The sequence below is a fragment of the Neopsephotus bourkii genome, unplaced genomic scaffold, assembly GCF_033783945.1.
Source record: "Neopsephotus bourkii isolate Nb327-2 ecotype Australia unplaced genomic scaffold, CSIRO-AGI_Nbou_v1 NB_718, whole genome shotgun sequence".
NCBI lineage: Eukaryota > Metazoa > Chordata > Aves > Psittaciformes > Psittacidae > Neopsephotus > Neopsephotus bourkii.
The window spans coordinates 2,928,714-2,955,315 of record NW_026901217.1 but is presented as its reverse complement, the minus strand read 5'-3'; the positions used below and the strand labels follow the sequence as shown (position 1 = coordinate 2,955,315).

Here is a 26,602-nt window from a genome sequence, read left to right as displayed (position 1 = left end):
AAACATACTGTTTGTCACCTACTGACGAGTCAGTGTGAGAATAGACATGATTAAGCAAGTGTGTGAACATGAATAGCTGAAAAGTTGAGGTGTTCTTGCAGCTCTTGGTGTGGAACACTGCACAAAGATCTGCCCACTTCATTCTGGCTGAGAGTGCATTAAATGATCAATCACCAGCTCACCCACACAGACATTTACCTTCAAAGGAAAAAGGGACAGAGCTTGCACAGGAAGAATATATATTATTCAGATAGGCAGAAACTGGAAAGCTGAAGGATGAACAGTTCTGATGATAAAAATACATGCCAGTTTCCTGTGGTACTTCAGTGTCTTCTGTAGCAAGCTGTAACAAACTATGAGTGTAGCACAGGCTACACAATTTTATCCTTCGTACAGGAAAATGGCCACAAAAGAGGTGTCAAACGAACACAACAGCCATAATCAAACACTTGCACAGGGTCTTGCAACAGAATATAATCACTGTGTTTGCAGTCATCTTTATTGTCAGTCCACATCACACTCCTATCAGTACGCAAATAACACTTCCTATGTGGCTGCACTGATGAGGCATGCCTCTGGGCCATCCAACTGCCCTTCTGACTCCCATACATCAAGCAAGCCCACTTTAGCCAAAAAAGTTGCACAAGAGTGGCTCTTGCCAGATGCCATTTAGCAGCTCAAAAATGCAGCAAGTGGTCACTCCCACTTCTTGAGTTGCTGAGTCATTAACAGAAAAAATAGAAAATGATTCATCATATATGCATGAGATGGGCGAGTTGCAGTGGTTATGCTGTGCCTGGTAACCAGCTGTCACGCTGCAAAGAAAAATCTTTGCACAATTTCCAAACAGTATTTCACTATATGCTAATCACATAAAAAGCTAGAAAGCTCACTGAGATACCACCATTGATGTCTACAAGTGACCCACAAGTCTAAGATTCATGGATCATGAAGTTATATTCAAGGTATAACTACATACTTTGCACTATAAGTACATGCACCACCAGTACACCATCAGTAAATGTAGATGCACGAAGAAGAGACGTAGGAGGGTCATCTTAATAATATTAACTTAAACTTCTTGAAAGATATGTTCACATTTCAAGCACAACTGTGATATATATACCTATGAATATATAACTGATTTCTCTTCTACACCTTACTCTGTCTCGTTCATAGCATTACAAAAAGTGGCTCTGCTTTGCTCTCTAATGTATAACACTTCACAACCATCAGCCAAGTAAGAAACTGAGCCAGTGGGCAAGCAGAATAAGACATTGCTGAGGACCTCCTCTGGGACAGAAAAACGAACAACCATCAAACCTAGTATTAATGTAGGACATCAAAAGACGCCTCAGCAGAGGTCATGCATCTTACCTGTCTTCGGATTTCCAAGACCAAATTAGCACAAGCATTCTTTGAAGTATTAGTGTTTACTCAGGAGCAGTTAAATCATCACTGGGTACTGGTAAAGATCGAATGACTAAGCGGAAGCATTTTGCACCTAATTTCAAATGTGCATGCTGCTTTCAATAGGAGTCACAGAGTACGTGCACCACTGTAGAAAAGGGCCTGTGGCCCACCAAAGCAAAGCTTGTTCTGGGAAAGCCTTCAGACCACATGATCACACATGGGCAGTTACCACCTGCCTGTCAGCACAAGCAATCTACCCCCTCTGTCACCTGTGTTTACCTGATGGTTGTTATGTTTTTTGTTAAATGGCATGGGAGCAACACAAGTTGACCTCCTTCCACTCAGCTCCTGGACATCTGTGTCTAGTCCTTCTCCATACTCACTTTGTCACAAAAGAAGCAGGAAAAAATACCGCACACAAACATACAAAATCACTTGAGAGAGACAAGGAGACAGCTACTGGTGAAATGTCATAGCTCTGTGACTCCCAGGAACCAGCATTTGCTCTTCCCAGCAGCCATCTCTGGATGCAGCAGCATTGGCTGATATAGAGCACGACTGCGCTTTGGATTCTTCAGTGTCTTTCCTTTGGGTAATTATTAAATGTGTTCACTTCGTCGGTATCTGTCTCTTCAGTCTAGAAATAGCACAGAAATAATATTTCAGCTGAATGAGAAAACGCTGATTTCTGATGTTTTCCACAATAGATGGGTTGATGTGAATATGAAAGATGATGTACTTGATTTTCTTTGTTTTTACCAGCCTCTAGAGAGTTTAATCTTTCCAGAAAAGAAATGTCTGTCTGATTTTCTTTTCCTGTGTGACTGGCAGTTCATCATCCTTTACGACAGATTTATTCTAAAATCAAAAAGTAGAATTCATAAGGCAACTTGAGGAGTTCTACTCATCCTATCTGTAGTCAAATTCCTCTATAAGATTATGTTGAAATATATTTAACTGTCCATCTACCATGAAAAAGGTGACACCTGGATTCAGTGCCCAAGTTTTGAAAGAAAGGGGTTTTCTGTCTGCTTATCAATATCAAATGGCTGAGGTCATTGCTAGACCGCTCTCCATCATCTTTACCAAGTCTTGGGAAACGGGAGAGGTGCCTGAGGACTGGAGGAAAGCAAATGTCACTCCTGTCTTCAAAAAGGGCAAGAAGGAGGACCCGGGTAACTATAGACCGGTTAGCCTCACCTCCGTTCCTGGGAAAGTGATGGAACACCTTATCCTTGGTGCCATCTTAAGGCATATCAAGGATAAGAGGGTTATGAGGGGCAGTCAACATGGCTTCACCAAGGGGAAGTCGTGCTTGACCAATCTTGTAGCCTTTTATGAGGAAATAACACGGTGGATGGATGATGGCAGAGCGGTGGATGTGGTCTACCTCGACTTCAGCAAAGCGTTTGACACGGTCTCCCACAGCATCCTTGCGGCTAAATTGAGGAAGTGTGGTCTGGATGATCGGGTAGTGAGGTGGGCTGTGAACTGGCTGAAGGAGAGAAGCCAGAGAGTTGTGGTCTATGGGGCGGAGTCTAGTTGGAGGCCTGTATCTAGTGGAGTGCCTCAAGGGTCGGTACTGGGACCAGTATTATTTAATATATTCATCAACGATTTAGATGAGGGAATTGAGTGTACTATCAGCAAGTTTGCTGATGACACTAAGCTGGGAGGGGTGGCCGACACGCCAGAAGGCTGTGCTGCCATCCAGAGGGACCTGGACAGGCTGGAGAGCTGGGCGGGGAATAACTTGATGAAATATAACAAGGGAAAGTGTAGAGTCCTGCATTTGGGCAGGAACAACCCCAGGTTCCAGTATAGGCTGGGGAACGACCTGTTAGAGAGCAGTGTAGGGGAGAGGGACCTGGGGGTCCTGGTGGACGACAGGGTGACCATGAGCCGACACTGTGCCCTTGTGGCCAAGAAGGCCAATGGCATCCTGGGTTGCATTAGAAGGGGGGTGGTTAGTAGGTCGAGAGAGGTCCTCCTTCCCCTCTACTCTGCCCTGGTGAGACCTCATCTGGAATATTGTGTCCAGTTCTGGGCCCCTCAGTTTAAAAAGGACAGGGACCTGCTGGAGAGAGTCCAGCGCAGGGCAACTAAGATGATTAAGGGAGTGGAGCATCTCCCTTATGAGGAAAGACTGAGGGAGCTGGGTCTCTATAGTTTGGAGAAGAGGAGATTGAGGGGTGACCTTATTAGTGTTATAAAAATATAAAAAGGGGGAGTGTCACGAGGATGGAGCCAGGCTCTTCTCAGTGGCAAACAATGAAAGGACAAGGGGTAATGGGTACAAATTGGAGCACAAGAGGTTCCACTTAAACCTGAGAAGAAACTTCTTCTCAGTGAGGGTGACGGAACACTGGAACAGGCTGCCCAGGGAGGTTGTGGAATCTCCTTCTTTGGAGACATTCAAGACCCGCCTGGACACGTTCCTGTGTAACCTTATTTAGGTGTTCCTGCTCCGGCAGGGGGATTGGACTAGATGATCTTTTGAGGTCCCTTCCAATCTCTAACCTACTGTGATACTGTGATATTTACTGAATTGAAACTGTCACATTCAGCTTTATAAAACTGGCCTAAAGCAACACATTTTCTTCATGCTTATTTACAAATGTAAGCTTATTTTGCGTACTTCCTAATATTTATTTTCACTCATTTTATTTCACAAAAGAAAGAAGAAAATAGTGGATCAAGATTGCTCAGGCCATTTTTCTTATTTTTACAAAGGTTTTTCAAATCCTTGAGCAAAAAAGTTATACACTGAATATTACTAATAAAGATGGTCCTGATTCACTGATTTGTAGGGATAAGTCTGACCAGCACAGAAAAAGCTAAAAGATGCTGCAGAAAAAGGGTCTCTTGCTTGATGATCACCAGCAGCCAGACCTAGAGAGCCACAGCACCTCCTATACATGAGACCCTGTCCTTTATCTGAGAGAGCACCAGTTGCAACTATTCAGCTTTCAGGTTTTCCATCAGCCAAAAAAGCAGAAGACAAATTTAGTTCCTGGTACCTCTAGCTCAAATTCTGGTAAATACAGCCTTTGCCTACTTTTATTGGACACACAAGGCCCTGAATGATACAAAAATATGTAAGGTCATAAAACAAATAGATGTTGAGCAAGAGATTCTGCTTTTCTTCCCTAGTCATATGAGGATAAGGTGACATTCAATTACATTAAAAATTGGCAGCTTTGACTAAAGGAAGTCCTCTTTCACATAATTAACGGATGGAAGTCCTGGCCCCAGGATGTCATTGAAAAGAAGTTCTACTCCTTGACTCTTGATGAATCTGCAGGGATCTGCATACACTCCGAACCCAGCCTTGTAAATGAAGTTGTCTCCCTGAGACTTTCCAGGATCAAAATCTGCAAGATCCAGGGATGACTCTTTGAAGGGATTTCATGGGAAAAGACCAAGAAAAAATGCCTTCTTTGACATGTCACTAAATGTTTGTTACATATGACATCTGTACAGCAATTACCAAGATTTATTCCACCAGCAACAGCTAGTGACGTGCAGTTTTTCACAACCAGTAGAATCCTGACAACTCTGATAGAGCTAAGGGATTTGTTGCTAATGATTTAAGAATTTAAGATTATTAATACTTTTAGACAACATCTATTCGCTACAAAATCTTAAGAATTTCTACCTTTTCATCATGGCCTGCATTATTCTGTTGACTTTGGTGTTTATTTTGATGACCAAAAATCAGATCTAACACCCACTTGAGTAGGACATTGGCAAAATTAATAATAAAATAAACATCTCCTGATGTCAGGATATTTTTTTAAGAAACACTGAGTATAATTCGTGACTAGGGACACTAAGTAAGTAGTCCTGGTTCCTTAGTTACCAGCAACTTTTTTCCCATGTTTTTATCAAACATATTCAGCCCTATTTAATGGCATGATAAAAGTAACATCTTCTGCAGGCTGGAAGTCACCCATAAAGCTGTCCAATTCGGCTCCCCAAGTCCTGGAGTGGTATAAATTGAATGTTCTACAGTTACACAGTAGCCTTTCATCCCAAGTTTTATTTATAACAGAAGGAGGTGTCTCAAAGTCTGCTTGCATCTACATAACTAATGGGGGAAAGCAACAGGTGGAGCCAGCATTGGCCCAAATTGCAGCACAAGTGCCCTTGAGTTGTTGACAGGGAGTACTTTTCAGAGTATATGAAATACTAGACTAGAACTTAATTTTGTAGTTCAAATAACATGAAAGTACTGTATAGCACAGGTTGACTGAGAAGAGGGCCAGGTGATGTTGGACATCAGTGGTAGGCACTGCACATACAAAAACTGAGGCATACAATTTTAGCAGGTGACACCAAAGCTATGTCTCACCCAATGTCCTGTCTCCAACAGCTGCTCTAGCAGATGTGCAGGGGAAAGTAAAACAAGTATTGGAGCAGCAATCTTAAAGACCCTTTTTCCTCAGAGTACTCATGAGAAGTAGATACACAACCAGAGATGTCATTTTCAATGCTGTACTGCAAGTAATTTAAAATAAGCACAGCTGTATTGTTAGAGGTTGAAGAGGATATATGATTATTAAAAAAAAATTAAATCAGCTTCACCAAACTATTTATCTTCTTTGCTCCCAGAGAATAAGATCATGACAGTCTAATCTCTCCCACAAGAGACAGGCAGTTGTGCCTCTCTTCTTGCACAAACAGCTCTCCATGCTGTTCTGGGCAGGAGAGAAAACTGCATCTACTGGCAGAGAGGCACAGGACACTGCTACCTGCAAAACCAGCACAGGCACAGCCATGCAGAGCCAACCAACCAAAGGTGGTCTTAGGAGTGTTGGTAAATTGAACACAGTTATCCCAATGATCAGTGTACTCCAAACACCGACTTCTGCAAGAGCCTTCAATCTTTGTAAAAATCTTGTAAGAAGAGATGGATGTTTTAGGCAGAGCAGCTTAATATTATTCTAACTGATATTTGCCCTTCATAGTGATTCAGCTGAGTGACTGAAGTGCTAAGATACCAAACCAAAATGCCAATGGTGGGCCAAATACACCTGGTCAAGATAAACACCTGAAAGTTAAGATTTCCATGTGATTAAAGCACTTTATCTTTTCAGGTTCACCTCTCACTATTCATAGCACAGCTAGGCAGGTTTTGGTCTTGCAGCCTTAAGCATACAAATAGTCACATTCACTACCACTACTCAGGAGAACAAGGACTCTAACAGCATCTTTCACTGTCTCTTTTGCCATTAGGAACTGCTAGTGCAGAGGCTTCTGAGCAGACACAGTTATAACCCACAGCCCAATTCTGATCCCAGCTTATACCAGCAAATCATGGGTAAATCCATGGCAGTCACTGCTGTTAAAGAGGAGTAAAACAGCTGTGAGCTAAGTGGCATCAGGATCAGATCATCTGCTTACAGCCTCATATGCTTCCAAAACGTTCTCTGATGGGGCTGAAATTTTCCATGACTGATCTCTGGCCAAGGGCGACTCTCCTCTTTTTATTTTTTTATTTTAAGTATAAGCAAACCTTCCATTTTCTACAGGAGAGAAAATGTTGGAAAGAGGGCAGAGCAACCCTGTGAGGAACAGTTCTGTAACACATAGCCTTTTTGTTCAAGCCTCTGTATCTTTGTAGTGCAAAATGTGATTTATTACCACAGGATAGTGGATTCTTAAAGGGCCAGAAAAAAGTGCTATTGGACAAAAAACATAGTTTTGTCCTGCTTCTTATTCAAACACAGCCCTTGCATATATATTTCCTGTATTTGTATGCATTGTGCAACAGTGGAAATCAGAAAGTAACCACTATAGAGCTGTTTACAGAATGGGAGATAATAAACCTGACTATAAAACAAATACATCTTTTTCTCTGTAGTTTCAAGAATGTAAAAGCATCCCCCTACTTTGCAGAGCCTGTGCAGGGACCTAACCCACAGGTCCACATCCAGGAGAAAGAGCAAGCTCGAAGTTACTCATCAGGACAGAATCAAAGAGAGGGCCAACTAATTTGGAAGTGAACAGTTTACATGAACACACCAAAAAGCACAGACCCATGTAAAAAAAGTTGTATTACTGTTAAAAATAATGTAAAAAAAACAAGCTATGAATGTATCTTCTTCTGTTTGCTGCAGACTTTTGAATAAACTACCCCTTTACTAACTCAGAGCAGAAGATGGAGAGCCTGCTTTAGTTTCTCCAGGTTTTTGTTTCCAGCTCAGTGGTTTCTGCCTGAGCGCAGCCCAGATTCCCCGCGAGGTCAGCAGCCATTCAAAATCGCTCCCACTCCCGAGGACTAGCCAAGCCTCATTATATTTCTGTGCAAACATCCTCCTGAAAGCGCAGCTCCACTGACAAACAGTTTTGCACAGCAGAAAACAGGGTAAATCACAGTGAGATGCAAGTGACCGCTTTAGAGTTCCCAGTGAACCTATAAAAAGCACCAAACAGCATAGAGGCACAAGATCTTTAAACATGACAGAAGCAGGCAGTGCCAGTCAGATCTGAGTGTTGGTCTAAGGAGGTGTTCAGGATCCATACAACGGTCAATTCGATACGATGGTCACAAATTTAATGGTTTTCAAACACAGGCAGTGAGGGCCCAGCCCTGGCTCAACAGCAGCATGAGCTGTTCATCAAAAAGGTTGGCCTACAATGGGAACCTCACATAGACAGGAAAGAAACACCTTAATCCACAATGGGAAGAGAGAAAGCTGCCTGATGGGGAGGTCTTGTTTCATAGATATGATGGTATCACATTGCTCCCACGTTGTGCTTTGCCTGCTTCTGTCTCTCTGCTGACATGTGTGGTCCCGGAAGGTCACATCACCTTTCTGCACTGGGAACAGGACTGATGAGTTTTGTCAGGTTTCAATTTTTTTGCATATGTATATCCAAAGATAGAAATCATGTTACATTCACAGCAAACATAAGTGGTGTATGGCTGATAACATGACAAAAATATTATCATTTGGGAGGTACCAGTAAGGCAGCCTCAAACCTAGTAAGTTACCTAATCAATCACAGACTTCCTGTGAAATCTTGGGCAAATCATTCACTGCCCCACAGGACCACAGAGCAGGACTATCTCAAATATCTGTATCCCCATATCCCTGCCTCATTGTCCTTTAAATGCTATTTCTGCACAATCACACGACTGATCTTTCGGTCATGCTGATATCTCACTCCTAAATCTCGCACAAGCTTTGCACTGGCTCCCCTGACAGCCCAATTACATACATTTCACGTTTAAAAAGTTCTCCGAGAAAAGACATCAAGGGAAATTAGGGTTTCCTTCCCATTCAGGAATGACATAAACACCAGGCTTCAGAAACAACCTCACTGACATTGGACATCTTTGTCTGTGCACTACGTTGCTTCACAAATGGCCCTGGGGCGTAAAACCTCCCCCAGAGCTTGCTGCAGCACTGCAGCCAGCTGGCCAGCCAAGGCTGGAGATCCCAGCCCCATAAATCACGGGATGCTCAAGCCTTCCTCATTAAGGAGGAGGGACACCCAAAGAGACTGGCTTTCTTCCCCAGCCAAAAGGAAAGATCTGACCTCAACGTGGGGAGCAGCAGTTGGGACTCATGCCTGCATAGCTGCTCGGGGAAGGCAGAGGGAGGCTGCTTGGCCAGCGTGGCTGGTGGCAGAGGTGTGCTGCAAGACAAGCAAAGGTGGCTTCTGCCTGCAGTGTCCACTGGGGGCAGCCAGTGTGACTGTGGGAAGCAGTGGCTGCTGATCTGGGAGCACTGGGGAGATGGGGTGCCACTTCTGTGGTGCGGGTTGCTGCTGGAGTCCCAAAATCACGCTCAAGCCTTGCTGCAGCAGCGATGCTAGGCAGTCCTAACTTGTGTGACTGATGCCAAGAGAGGGCTTTGGTTCATGATTCTGGATTTCATCAAGAATCCTTCCTCAAGTCCAAATTTAAGTCTCTGTCTTCTGTCGGCAAGCTGGGGAGAGCTGCCTTCTCCACCACAGGCACTGTGCATGTAGAGTGGGTTAAGGCAGGGAGGCACAAAAATAGTGAGGCAATGGGTGACCACAAAGCACCATAGTTAGACATGGTTTGTTTAGTGCCAGAAGTATGCAAGTCACTTTGCCAGACAAGAATCTTCCTCCCAGAGAGGCTCCCAAAGAGCCTATCATCAGTTTTTTCAAGTGTTTGCAGTTTGTTGGCTGAAGCTTTCCACTGGAATTGGTCTTGCCTAGGGGCTGTACACTTGCAGGGTTGGAAAACATAGTGTTGATGTACTCTTGCCAAATGCAGCTTGTTCCTTGGATTGTTTCCTTTCTCTAATCACTGTTTATCTTTACATGGGCCAGATTGGCCCATTTCTTCCACTCTTTCACTAGTCTCTATAACAGATATATGATCTCTGAAATTCTTCCTTGGCTGACCACAGTTCATTCATCAGGGAATAAATTTATCCCTTTCTTGGGCAATTAGTAAGCACTCGGTGAATTTCCAGAGGCATTTCTAAGACTTCCGCCACCTTGGATATTTGGGTGTCACACTAGGACTACCCTATGTGCGCCCACTCTTTTCCCCTTTAGCAAAGCATCTCCCACCAACAGCCCACAGAAGCACTGTACTTCCAGCTCTTGGAAAGGAGTCGGCTCCTCCCCACTCTCCCTGCACTTTGGCAGGCAAGGGGAAAAAAAAAGAGCTACCCAAAACCTGCCCTCAGCTGTGTTTCTAAGCAGGGATTTTCACTGAGCCAACTGCAATTGTGATTTCTACTCTCTTTCTCATGATACTTGTTTTGATTCTGTCTATCCACCTCTGTCTCTTCTACCCTCCCAGGCCCATTTGCTTAATATTCTGTTATCATTGCTTGTATTTCAGTATATATTCTAGTCTGAATAGGTAAAAAAGATGAATAAAAGATTACCATCTCTTTTTACAGATAGACAAGTGAGAGAGTTGAAAAATTAGCTTATTCCTTCACAGTCTGCAGCACAGTCAGAAGCAGAGCCTCAGTCCTCTGAGTTCCGTACCCTGATTGTAATCCCACCATTTCCCAACTGAACCCATTCCAACTCTTACTGATTCTGAAGGGCTTGGATGAATGTGCTTTAGAGGTATTTCTAGCTGCCTGGGACAGCAAAAGCAAAACTTTTACACTGAAGAGAGGGAAAGTAACTGGCCACTAAAACACTGGGAGGCAGATTCAGCCCTTACATAAGTGAAAGCGATGCTGTTTTGCCAAGTCTCAATTTGCCTCTGTATCCATAGTATTGCATATTTTAAGTTCTTCTGGCCAGAATGAAAAGGGGTTTGGTAACCCAAAGAAACCATAAAGCCCAGCTTTGAACCAGCTATAACACAGCCGGCTGCCATCTATGACAGCTGGAGATCATTGGGCTGCAGACACAGTGCCAGCACACAGATCCATCACCCATTGCCCCCTGTGGGGATGCAAGGACCATCGCCAGACTATTCCCATCTCGCAGCCAGAACCATGAGGCTGAAGCAGCTCCACTGCCATCTCATGCTGTGCTGCTTCTGGCCTGCCTCCGTTAAGAGCCTGCTCTTCACCACCCGGAGCGGAAGCCAGGGTTGAGCACGGCAGTGATGCAGAGGGCCCTGTGTGCTTCACCATGGGATTTTTCACACATTAGCCTCTGCAGAACTCCCACTTAGAAATAAAAATCACAAGTCTGGGGCAAAAAGTATGTGCCAAGGCCCCTTAATTGGATGAGTCTCTATTAAATTTCCCAGTGGCTCTGTAGTATATTATATACAATTTCTAACTTCTTTCTTCTCAAGCACGTATTTAACATTTGGGTGTGCAGATCCTTATGGAAGAAAAATGCTGTGACTTTATAAAAGTCTTGTAAATATTGCCTGTGTAAGAGAGCACATGGGGTTGTGATGTCCAGGCAGCTAGCACAAATGGGTAGATTCATGTAATTACCAGAGTCATCTCTGTCACCAATGAGTTGTACTTCATTCAAAACAATGACATTAGCTTGCAGGTAGTGAAGACAACAAAGTTTTTTTGGACAACTGAACATGCTGTCTTGAAATTCTCATGATATGTTAACGGCACCCTGACCTGTGTGTCTCTCTGTGTAAATAAAACAACTAAACCTATTCTTTTTGTAATCTTCTTGCACATTCTAAAATAAATAAATAAGTACATAAATGTGGAGTTTATTTTAAAAGCCTTCGTATTGCCCCTTCTCTATTTAACACAACAAGGCACAAATGCAGCACAGATGAATGTGACAGCACTTGCAAAATACAAAGCTCCAGCAAACACAAGACTAATCCAGAATAACTTAACTTTCCAGAGGAAATGGGAAAAACAAAAAAGAAGGATGCTGGCCCCTAGATGCTGTGGCAACAAACCCTCTTGGCGGACCTTGAGCAAGAAACCCTACCTGTCCTCTGCCCTACATTAGCATAAGCTAAACTCAAAGATATGGTAGTTAGTAACATGCCCCTGTCCACAGCTCCTAAACAAATGACTGCACCCTTTTGTGGTCATGATTTCAGTGGCCAGTGTGGTATCTCAATTTAGGCTCTAGAGACCTCATGACAACCATGCATGGTGACTGCTGCATGTAGGAGGAAGGCTCCTACACCCCATTTCCTCCCTAAGACACCTGCACCACAGAGAAATCTATAAAAGGCCACAGTTTAATTAAAAAAAAAAAAAAAAAGTAGACATTTTCAAGAACTGGCCTAATCACATTCAGTTCCTTTAGTGCTTGCTTGAATAATCATGATGAACTCTGTCAGTGTTAATGGGGGTGTTATAAGTATCTGTGTAGGACCGCCTCTGTAATTCAGCATTAATTAGCTGAATCATTATTTTAGAGTGTTACTGAATTATCTTATAATTACCACCTAACTTGGTGCTTGTAAATGAGGCAACAGAAGGAAATGGCAATTCTTTTAAATGTACTTAAAATTAAGAAGGCACAATAAACACTCCATTCTGTCCTTTCTAGAAGCTTTTTTATCTTCTGTGAGATGTAAGGCTAGTACAACTGCTTTCATCTATGCCTTGCAGATTTATTACAATTATTATAACAAATGGAAATGAATATTTTTCAGGTTTATTACCCCATAGTATATCTTTATGAGCACACAGGAAACCATGTCGCTTCTTTATCCACTATGTATGAAGAGAAAGAAAAAATGCTGCCCAGGAAAAGAGAGTATTGTGATTAAAAAAAAAAAGATCATTTGATTCCCCTAATATAACTGCCTCCCTAATAACTTATCTGCTCTGATTCCCAACACAATCAGACCTAATTGTTGCTCACTAAGAAGCCTCATTACAGCTTGACTAGGAACATATTTAGGAAATACCATGTACATTTTGTTGTCACTGATTCTGCCCTGGAAGTACTAATTCTGTGGTACAGTCTATTGCACCATACCTCCCTGCCTGAAATGTGCAGAAGCAGGCAGGAAGAAAATGAGTATGTTCGTCACTGGGCAAATCAGGAAAGCTTTGTAACATCTGGCTGGTTTGGGGTTAGATGCTTGGTATCAGGGGGATTGGACTAGATACCTTTTGAAGGTCCCTTACAACCCAAACTATTCTATGATTCTAGTCTATGACTCTCTTCTAGGATCAATTTTGAATGCTGTGGAAAGACCCTTTGTCCAGATATTCATATGTTCCCAAAAGATTATTCAGTAAAATTTTTTTCAGGACTTTCTGAGCGCACAGACACATGCTTTAAAAAACATAAAGAAGTGCGCTAAGCAAACCCCTCCTTAGTCTCAGGCTTTTACTGGAAAGTGCTTTTCATAACTTCTCTACTCAGACTAAAAGAGATTGTCCAGGTCAACAGATCTGAGGTCTGCAAGGCCAAAGGGGAGTCAATGTTGTGCAACCAGTTGTACTGGCAACCAGACATTTTTTGCGTGCTTTAGTTTTTCAGGGTGTATTCAGAGATTTGCAGCAGACAGTTACAGTCTGCATTCTCTTACATTTCCATACACTCCTTATGAGAGAGTCACAACACACCTATAGCCTCCATTTTGCTAGTATTTTGCTGGCAGAGCTGAGGGCATGTTAGTACTTGACTTCTTTAGCAGCTAAGTGCTTCTAAACTTGAAACAAATACATATTTGTATATGTGAGGAATAGAGATACTTGAAAAATCTTTGTTGTGAACAGATTTTCAGCCTGACTATTCTTAAATACATTGCTTCCTCAACACTAAATATTGCATGCAATTTGAAATAATGTAATTGTTTATCGTGGATGACTGCTGGTAGGATGTTATACAGTGAAGGTATGAAACACTAAATCACAGTTTACTTTTATATCTATAAAAAATACGATTTCCATATACTGGCATGTTTATTGCTTTGAGCCCAAGCCTGTTATTTATTAGGATTAACTCTGTAATTTTTAGAAATGGCAGGATATTACTATTGTGATTGCTTTTTTCACTAGAATCGTGAGGTATTCACTCTTCATACAGAGCAGTTTAAATCATGGGAAGAATGCACAGCACGGTTAAACAATTTGGTGTCAAACATAGTCCACAAATAACCATACTTACGTATAGTAAGGTTTTGCAGGTGACAGGAGAATGTTTTTCTTTCCTTAAGTTTCTCAATCCTCTTAGCCAAGGTCAATCAATTAAAAATGCGTGTCACAGCTGGTCTTCAAAGACAACTTTCTGAACAGGCAGTAGCAGTCCATTATTAGGAAACAGAACCATCCTGAAAGCAAGAAAATAAAACACTTGGAAGTTTATATGCTGAAAATATAACTGATAGAAAAAAATTGTGATTGGAAGGGACTCTGGGAGCTGATCTAGCCCAGCCTCCTTCTCAAGGCAGGACTAACTTTAAAGTTTTGTCAGCACCTCAGGATCCCATGTAAGTAAATTTTGCTTATTTCCCAAACTTTCCAAAGCTCCAAATGACAAAATGCAGCTCTTTGTTCAGCTTATATCTATAACACCCCCAGTTTGGGTTGCATTTAGGTATGTGACTCCTACCTGCACTGCTAGCATCAGCACAGGCAGTAGTTTTGCATATTAGTAAGGCTGCCAACCACCTTAAAGAGCCCACTTCCAGTTCTGCATAGCATTTCCAAACACTACAAAACATTTCCATACTGGGTGAATTTATTTCTTTGGTTTTGATTTAAAACACAAATTTCAGTGGAATTAGCTCAAGAGCTTCTAAGGAGCAGACTCAGGAACAAGCCTTCTGCTGATAAAATTAGTGCCCTCCCATAACTCTGGAGCAAGAACAAGAAGCTGTGCCAAAGAACAGCTTCTCTGTGCAGTTTCTCTGGAGGTCCACCCACATTTGGTTAAAGGATGAGTCTTACAAAAACTGTGATTGAATCCACTCAGTGTGGACCTGCTAGCCTTTAAGGAGTACTGTCTGAGAATGCCAGGCCCATGGAGCATGTCTGAACCTCTCTCCACTTTTTTTGGAGAGCAAACTTCAGCTGTGTGCCAGGACAGGACTCAGGCACGAGTAAGGCACGTGCTGACCTACACACCAGTCCTTGCTGCCAAAGGGATGAAAGTATGGTCAAACTAGCAGCCAGAGGGTTGCTGTCACTTGCACTATGTTTGCTGCAGAACAGGAACACCAAGTGGAGTATGACACTATGTGCCAGGGATGGAAAACAGGTGGGCAGTGGCTGGGGCACAGGAAGGGTTGACTATGGGACAGGAACCCAGGGACTGCTGCTGAAGGAACCAGAATAAACAAGCCATGGATGGGGAGTCTGGAAAGGGAAAATAGGAGGTACAGAGAAAGGAGCAAGGAGCCCATGCCAGCAACTGTGACCTTAGTATCAGGCTTGGACCAGCCAAACAGGGAGAGAGCAAGAGGCCAACACTGACAGAGAGAGAGCACAAAGACAGAACAAGTTAGAAAAGACAAGGTGATCATCACTACCAGACCTGATGCTTTAGAAGCATCCATGACTTCATTTACACAACATGCTGTTAAACGAGGTGGTACTATTAAAGACACTTTAAAATGGCAATCTAAAATCTGGGGAGATGTAGGTCCAAAGGTTCTACTATTCTTGGTGTCTGCTCTGAGTCATGTATTTGTTTTTCTCAGAGCATTTACCACTACATAATGTTTCAGGCATTCAGAGCTCATGGGTTACATAGCTGATCATACACCTGAAAACCAGAAGCCATGGTCAAGTGTCTGTAAAATAAGGAATGAAAAACTAGGAATAACCTGTGAAAAAAACTGGTTTCAGCAACTTCACAATGTCTTAATGGGACTCCTTGGCAGAGCCAGAATAAGAACCAGCTCTGCAGTGCAATGCTCAACTGAGTCTCCCTGAGCTCCAGACTTTCTAGTATATCTTCACTTTCAATTGGACATCTGAGAAAAGTCTGTCACGGGCTGGTTTAAAGAAGGAATTTGTCAAGATAGAAAGGTAGTTACAAAAATTATGAGAAGAACAAAATGGCAGGAAATATTATTAAAATGTTGATGAATATGTTTAGTTTCCCCCACTGCTTCATCGTCTCACCATTTGGGCTGACTAGTGCTCTAACTTACTCCAGCACAGGCATGAACTAAAGAGCTTCTAGTGACATCTCCCCTGCTCCCATAAGCACACACATTCAGCCATCCAGAATAAATCTCATGGGAGGTACTTTTCCTCTCTAGCCCACAATTAAATGACTTCTTTACTGCCTCTTCCTGTTTATGCATTTCTCCTCCCCAGTGATTGGGCTCAGTGGCTGAATCGTCATGTATTTCTGCATGGCATGGCATCCTTGCTTCCCTCCCTCTTTAAAGTTACTTGCTTAACTTTTCTTCTGTGTATCTTAATTAGCACATTGCCAGCTTTAGGCATTAGGACGTTTTTTTCCTAGTTAAAGCCTCCTTAAAATATGGTCACATAACTTTGTACATTATAGAGTATGAAAACACTTAATGATGAAAGCTCTTTTTAAGGTTTATTCTGTTGAACTTGATGAGATTTTCAATATCCCACTGTGCTAAATCCCCATGCACATAGACAAATACAAGGAGAGGTTTAAGAATGAAATAGTTCAGGCTACACAGTTGGCATCTCAATTTGGTAGATGAAGGAAATGGCCTTGCACCTGCCCTGATTTTAGCACAAGGGAGGTTAACTTTAGTTTCAAGGCATTAGCATGAATGCAAATAAAATATATTTACTCAGGTTTGAACGTGTGTTGCTTCAGTTGCCTGATAGCCTACGTGATACAACGACATTTAAAATCGTGTCGATTCTTACTGTTGGGTTAAATCTTAATACTGCAACTTCTGGAGTAATTTTTGTTGCAAATGAAAAAAGGGGGAAAAAAAGCATAACTACAATACGTTTGAGTTCTCTTAGGCTCATCCTGAGCTTAGTTAAAATTATCTTATTTACTTTTGGGTCTCTTATTAAAAATCTTGTTTCAGAAAACATTTTACATCAATTTCACACTCTTTCAGGCATGAAACTATTTGCCTGTGAGCTCCTGCCATGACCACAAAATCCTTGATTTCTGATTTCTGATGATCATTTTGTTGGGATTTACTGACAGCAGCTGTCACCTATCCCAGCACTCCACTTTTGCAGAGCATGGGTGCTCTCAGCTCTTTGCAGCCACCAGTATTCAACATACCCATGCAGCAAAACTCAAAGGATGGCTCCTCTAAAAAAGTTTGGCTGACAGATCCGCATACGTCATTTCTTGGCATCTATCTGTCAAATTATTTGGCAGTTCTCTCCATATGAATTGTAGCAGTTTAGCTGCAACAATTTCCAGATCAAAGCTGTCAATCACTAGGCAATTCCCACAAGGACATGCAAAAGGACCTATGGAGGAATTATCTAAAGCTGCAATAATCTAGAAGACCTGATAAAGGAAAAAAGGCAAGATTTCGCGAATTATATGGACTGAAGTTCAATTACTGTTTTCCTTTGTACAATTTAAGACAGTGAGATATCACAGCCACTAGATCTGGAGGCAAAAATCTAGAAAGTGAATTGCAATTCATCTATTTCTTTGGCATTCCCTCCCTTTCCAATTAAACATGCTTTTCTTTTTGTCTCCATTATTCTGAGGAGGCAGTAAACCTCAGTCTAAATGAGCATTTACATGAAAATCAGAGCTCTCCAAGGCATCCACTGAAACTCCTTTAATACAATATTTGCTTTAATTTGTTTTTCTTTCTTGCCTGTGGGAGAGTTTCAATCACATTTGGTATGATTTATAATTGCATGCCCCCTCCTCCTGCAGAGGTCATTCTCTTTCCTAAAACTGCATCATTTGACTAGAAAGACTTCCTTTCACAAGTAAACAGCTCAGCAATCAATATTGTCCACAGATGACAGTGAGCGCAGTCCAATTTTTAATAGGGTCTTTCATATGTCAAAAAGCTTGCTTTAATCTCCAAGAAATATAATCTGTTTACATCACCTGCAGCCTTTTGGTTGTCTCCTTCAGAAAGACTGCTTTCCTGGGCTCAGTGAGTAATCTCTTCTACCTTATCTTTTGAAGAAACCAGCTTCATCATACATATTTCAAGCAATCTTTACCTTCCTGAATACAAGTGAATCAGGGAATCATATTCTATGATTCTCATTTCTTTCTCTCTCTACTTCAAAATAAGAAGTCACATACAAAGGGTTAGTATGCAAGCATCTTCTTAAAGATACTTAATCCTGCTTTCATGATATTGATCTCGCTCTGTTTTATTCAAATAATCTGCCACATGCTATTGAAAGTGCCCCTCTAATAAACAAATACTTCTTTTAAAGAGGGTACATTGAGGAAATGTATTGTTTAAAGTATTGAAAAACAGTATTTAGCATTTTATTTATATAGATACACTAAGCTTTTGCCAAACATGGAATGATGTGCAACAAAGCTGAAGTCAGTTACAGAAAAGAAAAACACTAATAATAATCAAAATAACTATTTTTTCTAATGCAAATCTATGCTATGACATGTTAAGCACTACCATGCCTGATGGCATATTGAAACCAAAGTAAAAAAAAATATCTAAACCACATACATTGGGTCTGATTTTCTATACCCACATTTATCTCCATGTTTGGTTGCATGTCTGCATAAATATACTGCAAATGCATGCATATATACAGTAAAGTAAGCATCTAGCCATGTCTGCATGTGTATCTTCTGCTTATCTATATGTCTGTTTTGTGCCCTTACTGATCAGACATATAACCGACAGAAAAATTAGGGTCCATACCTTTCAGTCTAGTGGGATCTTGGTGTTTGAATTTTGTGAGATTCCTCTTTCTTGCAATCCGAAGCTCTTAACAAGTCATTATTTATCTCCCAAACCAGCTGAATTCCCATATTCACCTATGTCACACACAACAGCTTCAGGGTTGTGGGAAAACCCAGGTGATTTCTGTGTAGTTTTTGGCTTCTTTTTGGAAACTTTGGGCTTTATTTCAGAACCAGTGTGCATTATTCAACCTCAGGTCAGCTATTCCATCTGTGTTACTTGTTGGCTTAAAAACATTCCCTTCCCTACAATGCAAATGGCAGCAGTCTTCCTTTTTTTTCCCTCTTCTTGCTCTTGACAGAATATCTTTACAAGGAAGATAAGAAACTTTGCATGTGTGCATTGCATAATCAAGAGCAGTGCAGAGACAGCTAACCTGTCTCTAGAAACCAGGTGAGAGACCAAAAACATGGTACCTCCTGAGTTAACATGCCGTGTGAAATAAATTGATATGTGTTTCTGTAATGTATGTACCCTAACTTGTTTTACTTGCTTTTGTAGCAGCTATATTCCAGCTGCGCACAAAGAATACATATATTTACACATGGCCGTTTCAGTTCACCATATTGCTAAAGACAAGCCAGAAAACCACAAAGAAAGCCTGCCATCACTGAAACAGGCTAACAGTTGGAGGCTCTTAGACTTAATAAGCTCACATGAAGGGAGATTTACAAAGAAGATGCAAATGCATCACCAGTCAAAAGATTTTTCTAACCAGAAATCCCCTGTGCATCTCAGTAAATCCTGCTAGACTGCAGTAAAACACACAGAGCCATTGGCAACCTGAAGGGGTGAACAAAACTGCTGCACACCATGCCAGAGATGCTATTTTACCCCATGGTACTTGGGGAACGGCTAAAAACGTTGTAGCCCCCCTCCTGGACCTATGGCTTTTGGCTGGACCACTCCATCTGAGAGGACTCACCAGTTACAGTACTGATCAGTAAACCACTTGTTGCTCTGGAGGTAGAGGGTGAAATATATCATTCCCAAATCAAAGCTGAATATCAACAATACCATTATCTTTATGCCTCTCAGAAAAGAATACTCACAGGAGAAAGTGCCAGCTGACTTGCACTGATACTGATGGGGAAACCCAGAGAAGATGTGTCTCCCAATTCTCTGGGCCACTCATTTGTCTGGTGGGTGTGCTGCTCAAAGTATTGAAAAAAATAGTATTTAGTATTTTATTTATACAGATATACTGAGCTTTTGCCAAAAGTCCTCATGATGCACCCCAAAACCTATTTCACCAGAGTGATGGGATTTACTTTGAAACTTCCAGTCTATCTGAAACCCTACCAGTCTGTTCAGTATCACACTCCCAAAATGTCCCTTTGTTATTTCATCATCCTAATAAAGTGAAGCTTCTTGTTTCCAGATGTGTTCACTGCCCTGAGAGCAGAAGGCTCCCTAATTGGATCAATGCATAAACTTTGTTGCCTTACAGTAACTTCTGCCATGCCTTTGATTGCCTTTATCAATGTTTTTGTTGGAGCAAGCTTTTCCTGTGATGAGCGACATTTTGAATGGTGCTCATTTCAATTAGTAGGCATTAGCTGTGGACAAATCTGGCTTTTCTTACAGAACCCCATTATCCTAGAAAAGAAGATATCCGTTCACCTGAACCAAAGCTATGTCAGAATATTATTAACTTTAAAACCAACAAGTAAAAACAGCAGGAACATAGAGCAATAACTGGCATCGTATTTAATATTACATTCTAGCAAGCCCCAAAATGACATAATTATGTGGGCACTGCTGCATAGAACCACTGAACACATTTGAAGGCATATGCTGTCGTTTACAGATGTGATTTGGGTCAGATTTGTAAAGTGCAAGTCTGCAGCCTCCATCTCCTTTCTGCTATTCCAGAGGTGCAGGGAGCTGGGGAAGCAGAGGTAAAGGAGGATAAGGGAGAGCCATCTCTTTGTTTTTGAAAGACTGTCTTGTCTGTTACCTCCAACTAAGGTTTCTTTGAACTGCTCTCCCTACTGGTCCATAACAACTGTGGAGTATCATGTGTTATTCCTTACCAAGGTCACTGGGACATAGTATTGGAGAACCTCAAATGTTGGCCGTGAAGGCACCTCGTAAGAAACACCTTTGTCAGTTCACGTGAACCCTATAACGTTACCTTTTCACCTGAGGATTGATATATCTTCACCAATTCTTTCCCATCTTCATCGAAATAAACTTTCAGTTTGAGAGCTGTGAATAATTTCCCCTGTGTTACAATCCCTAAGGTGATACTCAAAAACTCCTGCCAGTCTCTTCCCTCCAAACTATACCCCTGAAGCTGTGGACCCAGACTGAGCTAATAGGAAATTATCAAAGGGATGCTTGAAATGAAGAACATTTCTGCTGCCTGCTTTCTGCAGTTCCACTTCTATTCTATTTTGACCATTACTGTTTTCAACTCCCTGCCTCCCTAGGGCAGAAGTCCTGGGTCACATCCTGCAGAAATCTCACCCACCCTGTGCTTAGAGCTCTATTTCACCATTGACTCTACCTGCTGTAGGTGAAGGTGCTTCACAGGGAGAGGGACCAGCTCAAGACTGCGGAGACTGCCCTGCTCTCCCAGCCAGGATGCCGAGCCCCACATACCAATGCTGACATGGGGGCACTGATATGGGGATTTCAGTTCAGTTCAGCTCAGTTCAGTTCAGTTCAGTTCCCTGTAAAAACAGCATCTCTGCCCTCCTGAAGGAGTGCTCCAAAGCCCCATTTTGTTGGTCAGATTTCCCAAAGACTTGTACCTCCCCAGGTACCCACCTTAGTAGATATCACTACTAGAACTGTCACAAAGACCCCGAAGGAAAGAGAAAACGTTAGGCTTTTGCTGGCGTGCTTCAAATCTTTGATACAGCTGGGATGGAGGGATGAGTTTCCTTCTGTGCTGCACCACCATTAATGAGATACCACTGTCCTCCACGCCCTCATTCATTGTCTTCTTAATTTTGTCTTTGCAGCCTAAATTGTAGTCATCTTATAATGTCATCGCTGGTATGAAAACCATCCTGCCAAGTTTCATGCACTCTCTAAAGGTCACGGATACCCATTAATTTATACCACATTCGTTTTTTGCTCTTAATTGCCCAAATACTTTCCGCATTTTACATACATGTTTTCTGGGTTATGTGACACCAAAATATTCTTCACTGTCTGTCGAAAGGAAATGCCTTCTTCTCACTGCCTTGAGTATCTGAAGTTCTCATATCAGTCTGCATTACTTTCAATCCCTCCATCTTACTCTTTAATTTACAGATTATCAAACTAGATGGGGCAATTTTGAACTTTGTATATGTTTTGTACATAAGGCAGGATGGTGCACAATCTCTTTTATGAAGCATTCTAGTAATCTCTGGATTCAGAAGATTTTTGCCTGTGTCAATTTGTGTCTTTGATTTGTCTTCATTTTATTTTAATCAGAACTGGCACAGGGAAGTATTTCAGTCTGTTTTGACCCATTGTACCTTCAATCCTAGAAATCATCTTTTTGGCACATTTGATTAAAATGGATCAATTAAAGGTGACACTTTGCCATCCCTTGACATAAACTCGTCACTTTTGGTCCCATCCCCTATTTTAGTTCCCTAGAGTCACGGCACCATTAGAAGATTTTTTTTTCTGTAATCAAACTGTGATAATTCTTTTTATAATGGTGCAATTATCTACTCTCTTCTGGTTTCACCTTAGCACGCTCAGTGAGTCATAGACCTTTACATCTACTGCATCTACGCCCACTGATGATCAACAAGGAGCGACAGTCCCTGGGATTCATTCGCTTTCCACAATGGGTTTATAAGGAAGGAAGCACCTGCTTAGAACTAGACACCCTTCAGTATAAGTGCTGAAATAAAAAATACAGAGAAGGAGTGTACTGCCTAGCTTATTTATTCGTTTGCTTCTGATTCCCAGTAAAAGAAGATCTAACTCTTTCTCTCCTGACAGTATAAAATGTGCTGCAATCACTATTGTTACTATTACATAAAAGTAGTATAAATACCACAAATCCAGCTCTAGTTCCTTAAACAATCCTGTGCTTCCTTTCACTATTCTTATGCGTTCCTCTTATGGAAAAGAGGACCCAGGGTCCTCCAACCCAGGGCTTGAAAAGTGAAGCTCACCTGCAGGGCTAGCATCATGGTGACCAGTGTCTTTTCCCTAGAACAGAATCAAAGGAACCAGATTAAAAAGATCAGCACCTCGTCTTACATTTAGGAGTAATGTAAGTAACAGCTTCGGTGCAGTTGTTGAGCGAGAAGGTTTTTGATAGGCTCATTTTTTCAATTTTAAGTCATGTGTCGGGGACATAACTGAACCACACTGTGAGAAATTCTTGTTTGCTAAACCATCTATCATTCCTGTCATGGACCAACTTTGGCTGTTAAGCAAACAGGATTTCTTTTGAGTCCTGGCTGATCTTCCCTTAGAAATCTTGAGAGTGGTACATAATTTCTGCTCTGTGACTGTCTAGCCGGAGCTGAGAACAAAATAAAAAATAAATTAATAAAGAAGGAAAAAAACCAATTGAAATTACTTTCATTTGGCCATGTTCCTGCCTCTTTTGTGTTTGCTTTCCATGTATATACGAAGGAATGAATTTTGTTGTCAGAATTACTCATGAAAACCAAAGTTCAAAGTGGTGAGCGCACGAACAGCATGCACAGAAGCCAAAATGTAAATGTGCATGTCGAAGAATTCATGCCAGAAATTCTTGCACATTCATGGAATGTGACTCTTCTGACCAGGCTCAAGCAAGCAAGGTAACGTCAATCTTTAGCGGCTGCTGCTAATCCATACGGTAAAAAGCCCTGACAATATGGGTTTTCTAAGCTCATTTCAATAATGAATACATTCAAACAGACCACAGTGCTTTTTCCTTCCCCGGGCAACAACCAAATGTGTTTTAACTACACGCAATCAATGCAGCAGCGAACTTGGGAAGGCAACGGCTGAAAAGGAAATCTGGTCTTGTGATGTGATCCCACTGTGATTTGGGAAGTACCGAGCTTTGTCACAGCCTTCTTAGAGAACCTGCGATAAATCCTGCAATCTCTTTGTTTCTCCACTCCCTGGTTATAAAATGGTGATAAGGCTGTTTCTTCTTTCCAGAGCTTGGAAGAAATATGTCTGCGTGGTACTTGGATACTGCAGGCGCCAGGATTGTACAAGCACTGATACAGACAGAATCATTTTTGGAAACCAAGCTGAGCGACTGTCACTTACACTCATACCAAAAGAGAATAAACCATAGCCAGGCAACCGGGTTGGTGAGGATATCTACTGTCACCTGTGAATCACTGTTTATTTCCATGTGTTTGGGCCATCAGAGACAAATCCATCCAGTGTGTCAACATTTCTGTCACTCCTGGCTTGTGAGCCAAGAATCAGTGAATAAAATGGGAAAACTTTGGAATGCATGACCTTTCAGTACTAAATATTCAGTCTAGGCCAGACAAATTCTAGTGTGACCATCATCTTCAAAGTCAGGACACTTTCTCAGAACACTAACCTATGATTCCTTGTGGCAAATATATTCCTTCTTAACCAGATCTATGCAAATCAACATGCATCCGAGAAGGACCAACTCTCCACGTCATGCAAGATCAACTGCCCATCTTGGGCCCAGACGGCACATTGAATGAGATCCTCAAGATGGACCACAGCCTGCATATGATCCACAGCCTACATATTTAAGAAAAAAAGTCAACAGACTACATCTATTTAGGAAAACAGTGCAACTTCCACAAAAATCAATAGATTTTTTTTTTCCTTTTCTGTCTTGGCACATGTTAAATTAACACTTTTCTTGAGCAGTCTCTTAACTCAGCTTCATAGCATTGCTCTCTTCAGTCTCTTCCTCACAGTATGTTTCAAAGACAGCCCATCCACAATCTCTCTTTTCCAGGAAATAAAGATTTTTTTTTTAATTTAGAAAACAAAGATCTTTCAAGTCTTAAAATGAATGCAAGTTAATATCATACCATCTCTAATTGCACAATATCTGAGAGCAGGTGATTTCAGGATTATAGAAGAATCTGGAAAATTACATAAGAATTCTCCTTCTGTTGTAGGAGCTTTAAAGTTGCACCTTCATTCAATCAGGAAGGTAAATTCCTCTATACAGCAAGTTTCAAATTCTACTTACGACCTTGGTGTTATGACAATTTGGATACTAACTGGTTCTGCACTAAGTATAACGACTAGAACTGTGAATAATCATCAAAATTAACTAGCCTATAAAGTGATTAAATAATTTCCTCCAATTTGCATTTGATATGTTTATTAAGTGCTGGAGGGTGTTATTTGCTCTCTTATTTTTACTGCTGTTAAACTCTATGTCTGGGTTTTTGGCATAGGTGCAGTACTATTACGGTTACTACAAAATTTTAATCAGATTACGGTATGAGTTACTATTTGATACTGTAAAAATGCCAGTAGGCAGTAGATAAATACTAAGATACAATTAGCTGCCACTGCCTTTTATTCTTTGGAATTCATTAATAGTGAGATAAGCCTGCATTCTGTGGCGATAGCAATTTTTTTGGGTGTTCCATTTCTTACAAACTACATTTTCTTACAAGTAATAGTGCAGGTAGTAAAACAAGAGAAAAGATGACTATAAACAAATATATATGGCAATATTAAAGCTACGAAAAATATGAAGTACTGCCTATGTGTTATTCCTTGTGCTTCGTTTGCCATACCATGGTCAACAAGACCCATTACTCACAACAAGTAATTCTTTGTGAGATGTTTTCATTTTGAACTGGATGAAACTGTTGCTGCTAATCATCAGTAAAACCCTGTGATTTTAAATGTGTTGGAAATCTGTGTTTTCAAATGCATGTCTTGAAGCTTTCTACAAGCAAGAGGTTGCTAATGCCAACGTACATTAGAAATGCAATTGTACTATACTTAGATGTGGTTCAACCACAGTTATAGCATGGGCCATTAAGGAGCATTAAAAAACAGAAAAGAAAGAAAGAAAAGAAAAAAAAGACAGAACAGAAAGAATCCAGGTTAAAAGGGAATATGTTCTGTTGCTCAGCTAAAAGATTTATCTATAATTAGAAAATAAAATTGTTCAAAATTAGACTAAATGGGTAAATCACAGAGAACACAAGCATACCGTATAGAAAAGATGCTTACTTACGTTTTCCCAGGTCTTGTGAAGGATTCTAAAGGCTTTCAGCATGGCTCAGGAAGCTAGCTCTGACACATTTAACTGGTGAGACTGTGGACTCCTCTCGGAATACTCACACCTGTTGGACAGGGAAAGTGAACTCTCATCTGCCATCCCCAATGTTTTTCCAGTGTCTTCCTGAAATGCAGCTCCTCCCGATCAGCTTTAAATCTTGAATAATCAAAACCACATGAGCCAAATGGCATAAAAATTAAATCTACAGTGAATAATACCAGGTGAAGGAATAATATATGTGGCCATGTGACTGCCTGCTTTCCTGGGCTGGAGAGAAGTGGGAAATGCCCAGCTGCCTTAGTTGGAAGCGACTCAAAACTTCATCCGCTTTGGTTCAGTTCTCAAAATAGGGCACATGACCTCTAAGTAAGACGGTACAGTAGGCTGCTTTTACACTGCATCATTGCTCCTGCAGCCCTAATACCATTTCCTGGCTTTATGAAGAATGGGAGGAGGTAAAATTTGACACTTGCAGAGTTTCAGTGTTACCTCGTTTTGTAATGCATGATCCATTGCAAATTTACCACTATCTTTAGGAGCAGAAATGACATCTGCTACAGAGTGGCTTACGCTTCTCTGTCTGCTGCTTTCAGTGTCATCTGTCTGACATGAGTTAACCTCTCAGAAAATCTAACGTGAAGGGAGAGAACTGCCCATCAGAGGTGTCTCTGCTGCTCCTCTTGACCTACTTGGAAAACTACGACTGGACTCTTTGTGGTTTCCCCCATCACGACACAGCTGCAGAA

At 41.4% G+C, this 26,602-nt stretch overlaps 1 long non-coding RNA gene across 1 annotated transcript; it reads right to left on the bottom strand.

Moving 5' to 3' along the window:
- Positions 1–1,596: 1,596 nt before the first annotated feature.
- Positions 1,597–26,183, bottom strand: LOC133212548 (uncharacterized). Its single transcript, XR_009725521.1, has 3 exons — positions 25,812–26,183; positions 13,939–14,101; positions 1,597–2,253 (listed from the first exon to the last, which is right to left on the bottom strand). It is a non-coding gene; the product is annotated as an uncharacterized LOC133212548 (long non-coding RNA).
- Positions 26,184–26,602: the final 419 nt, after the last annotated feature.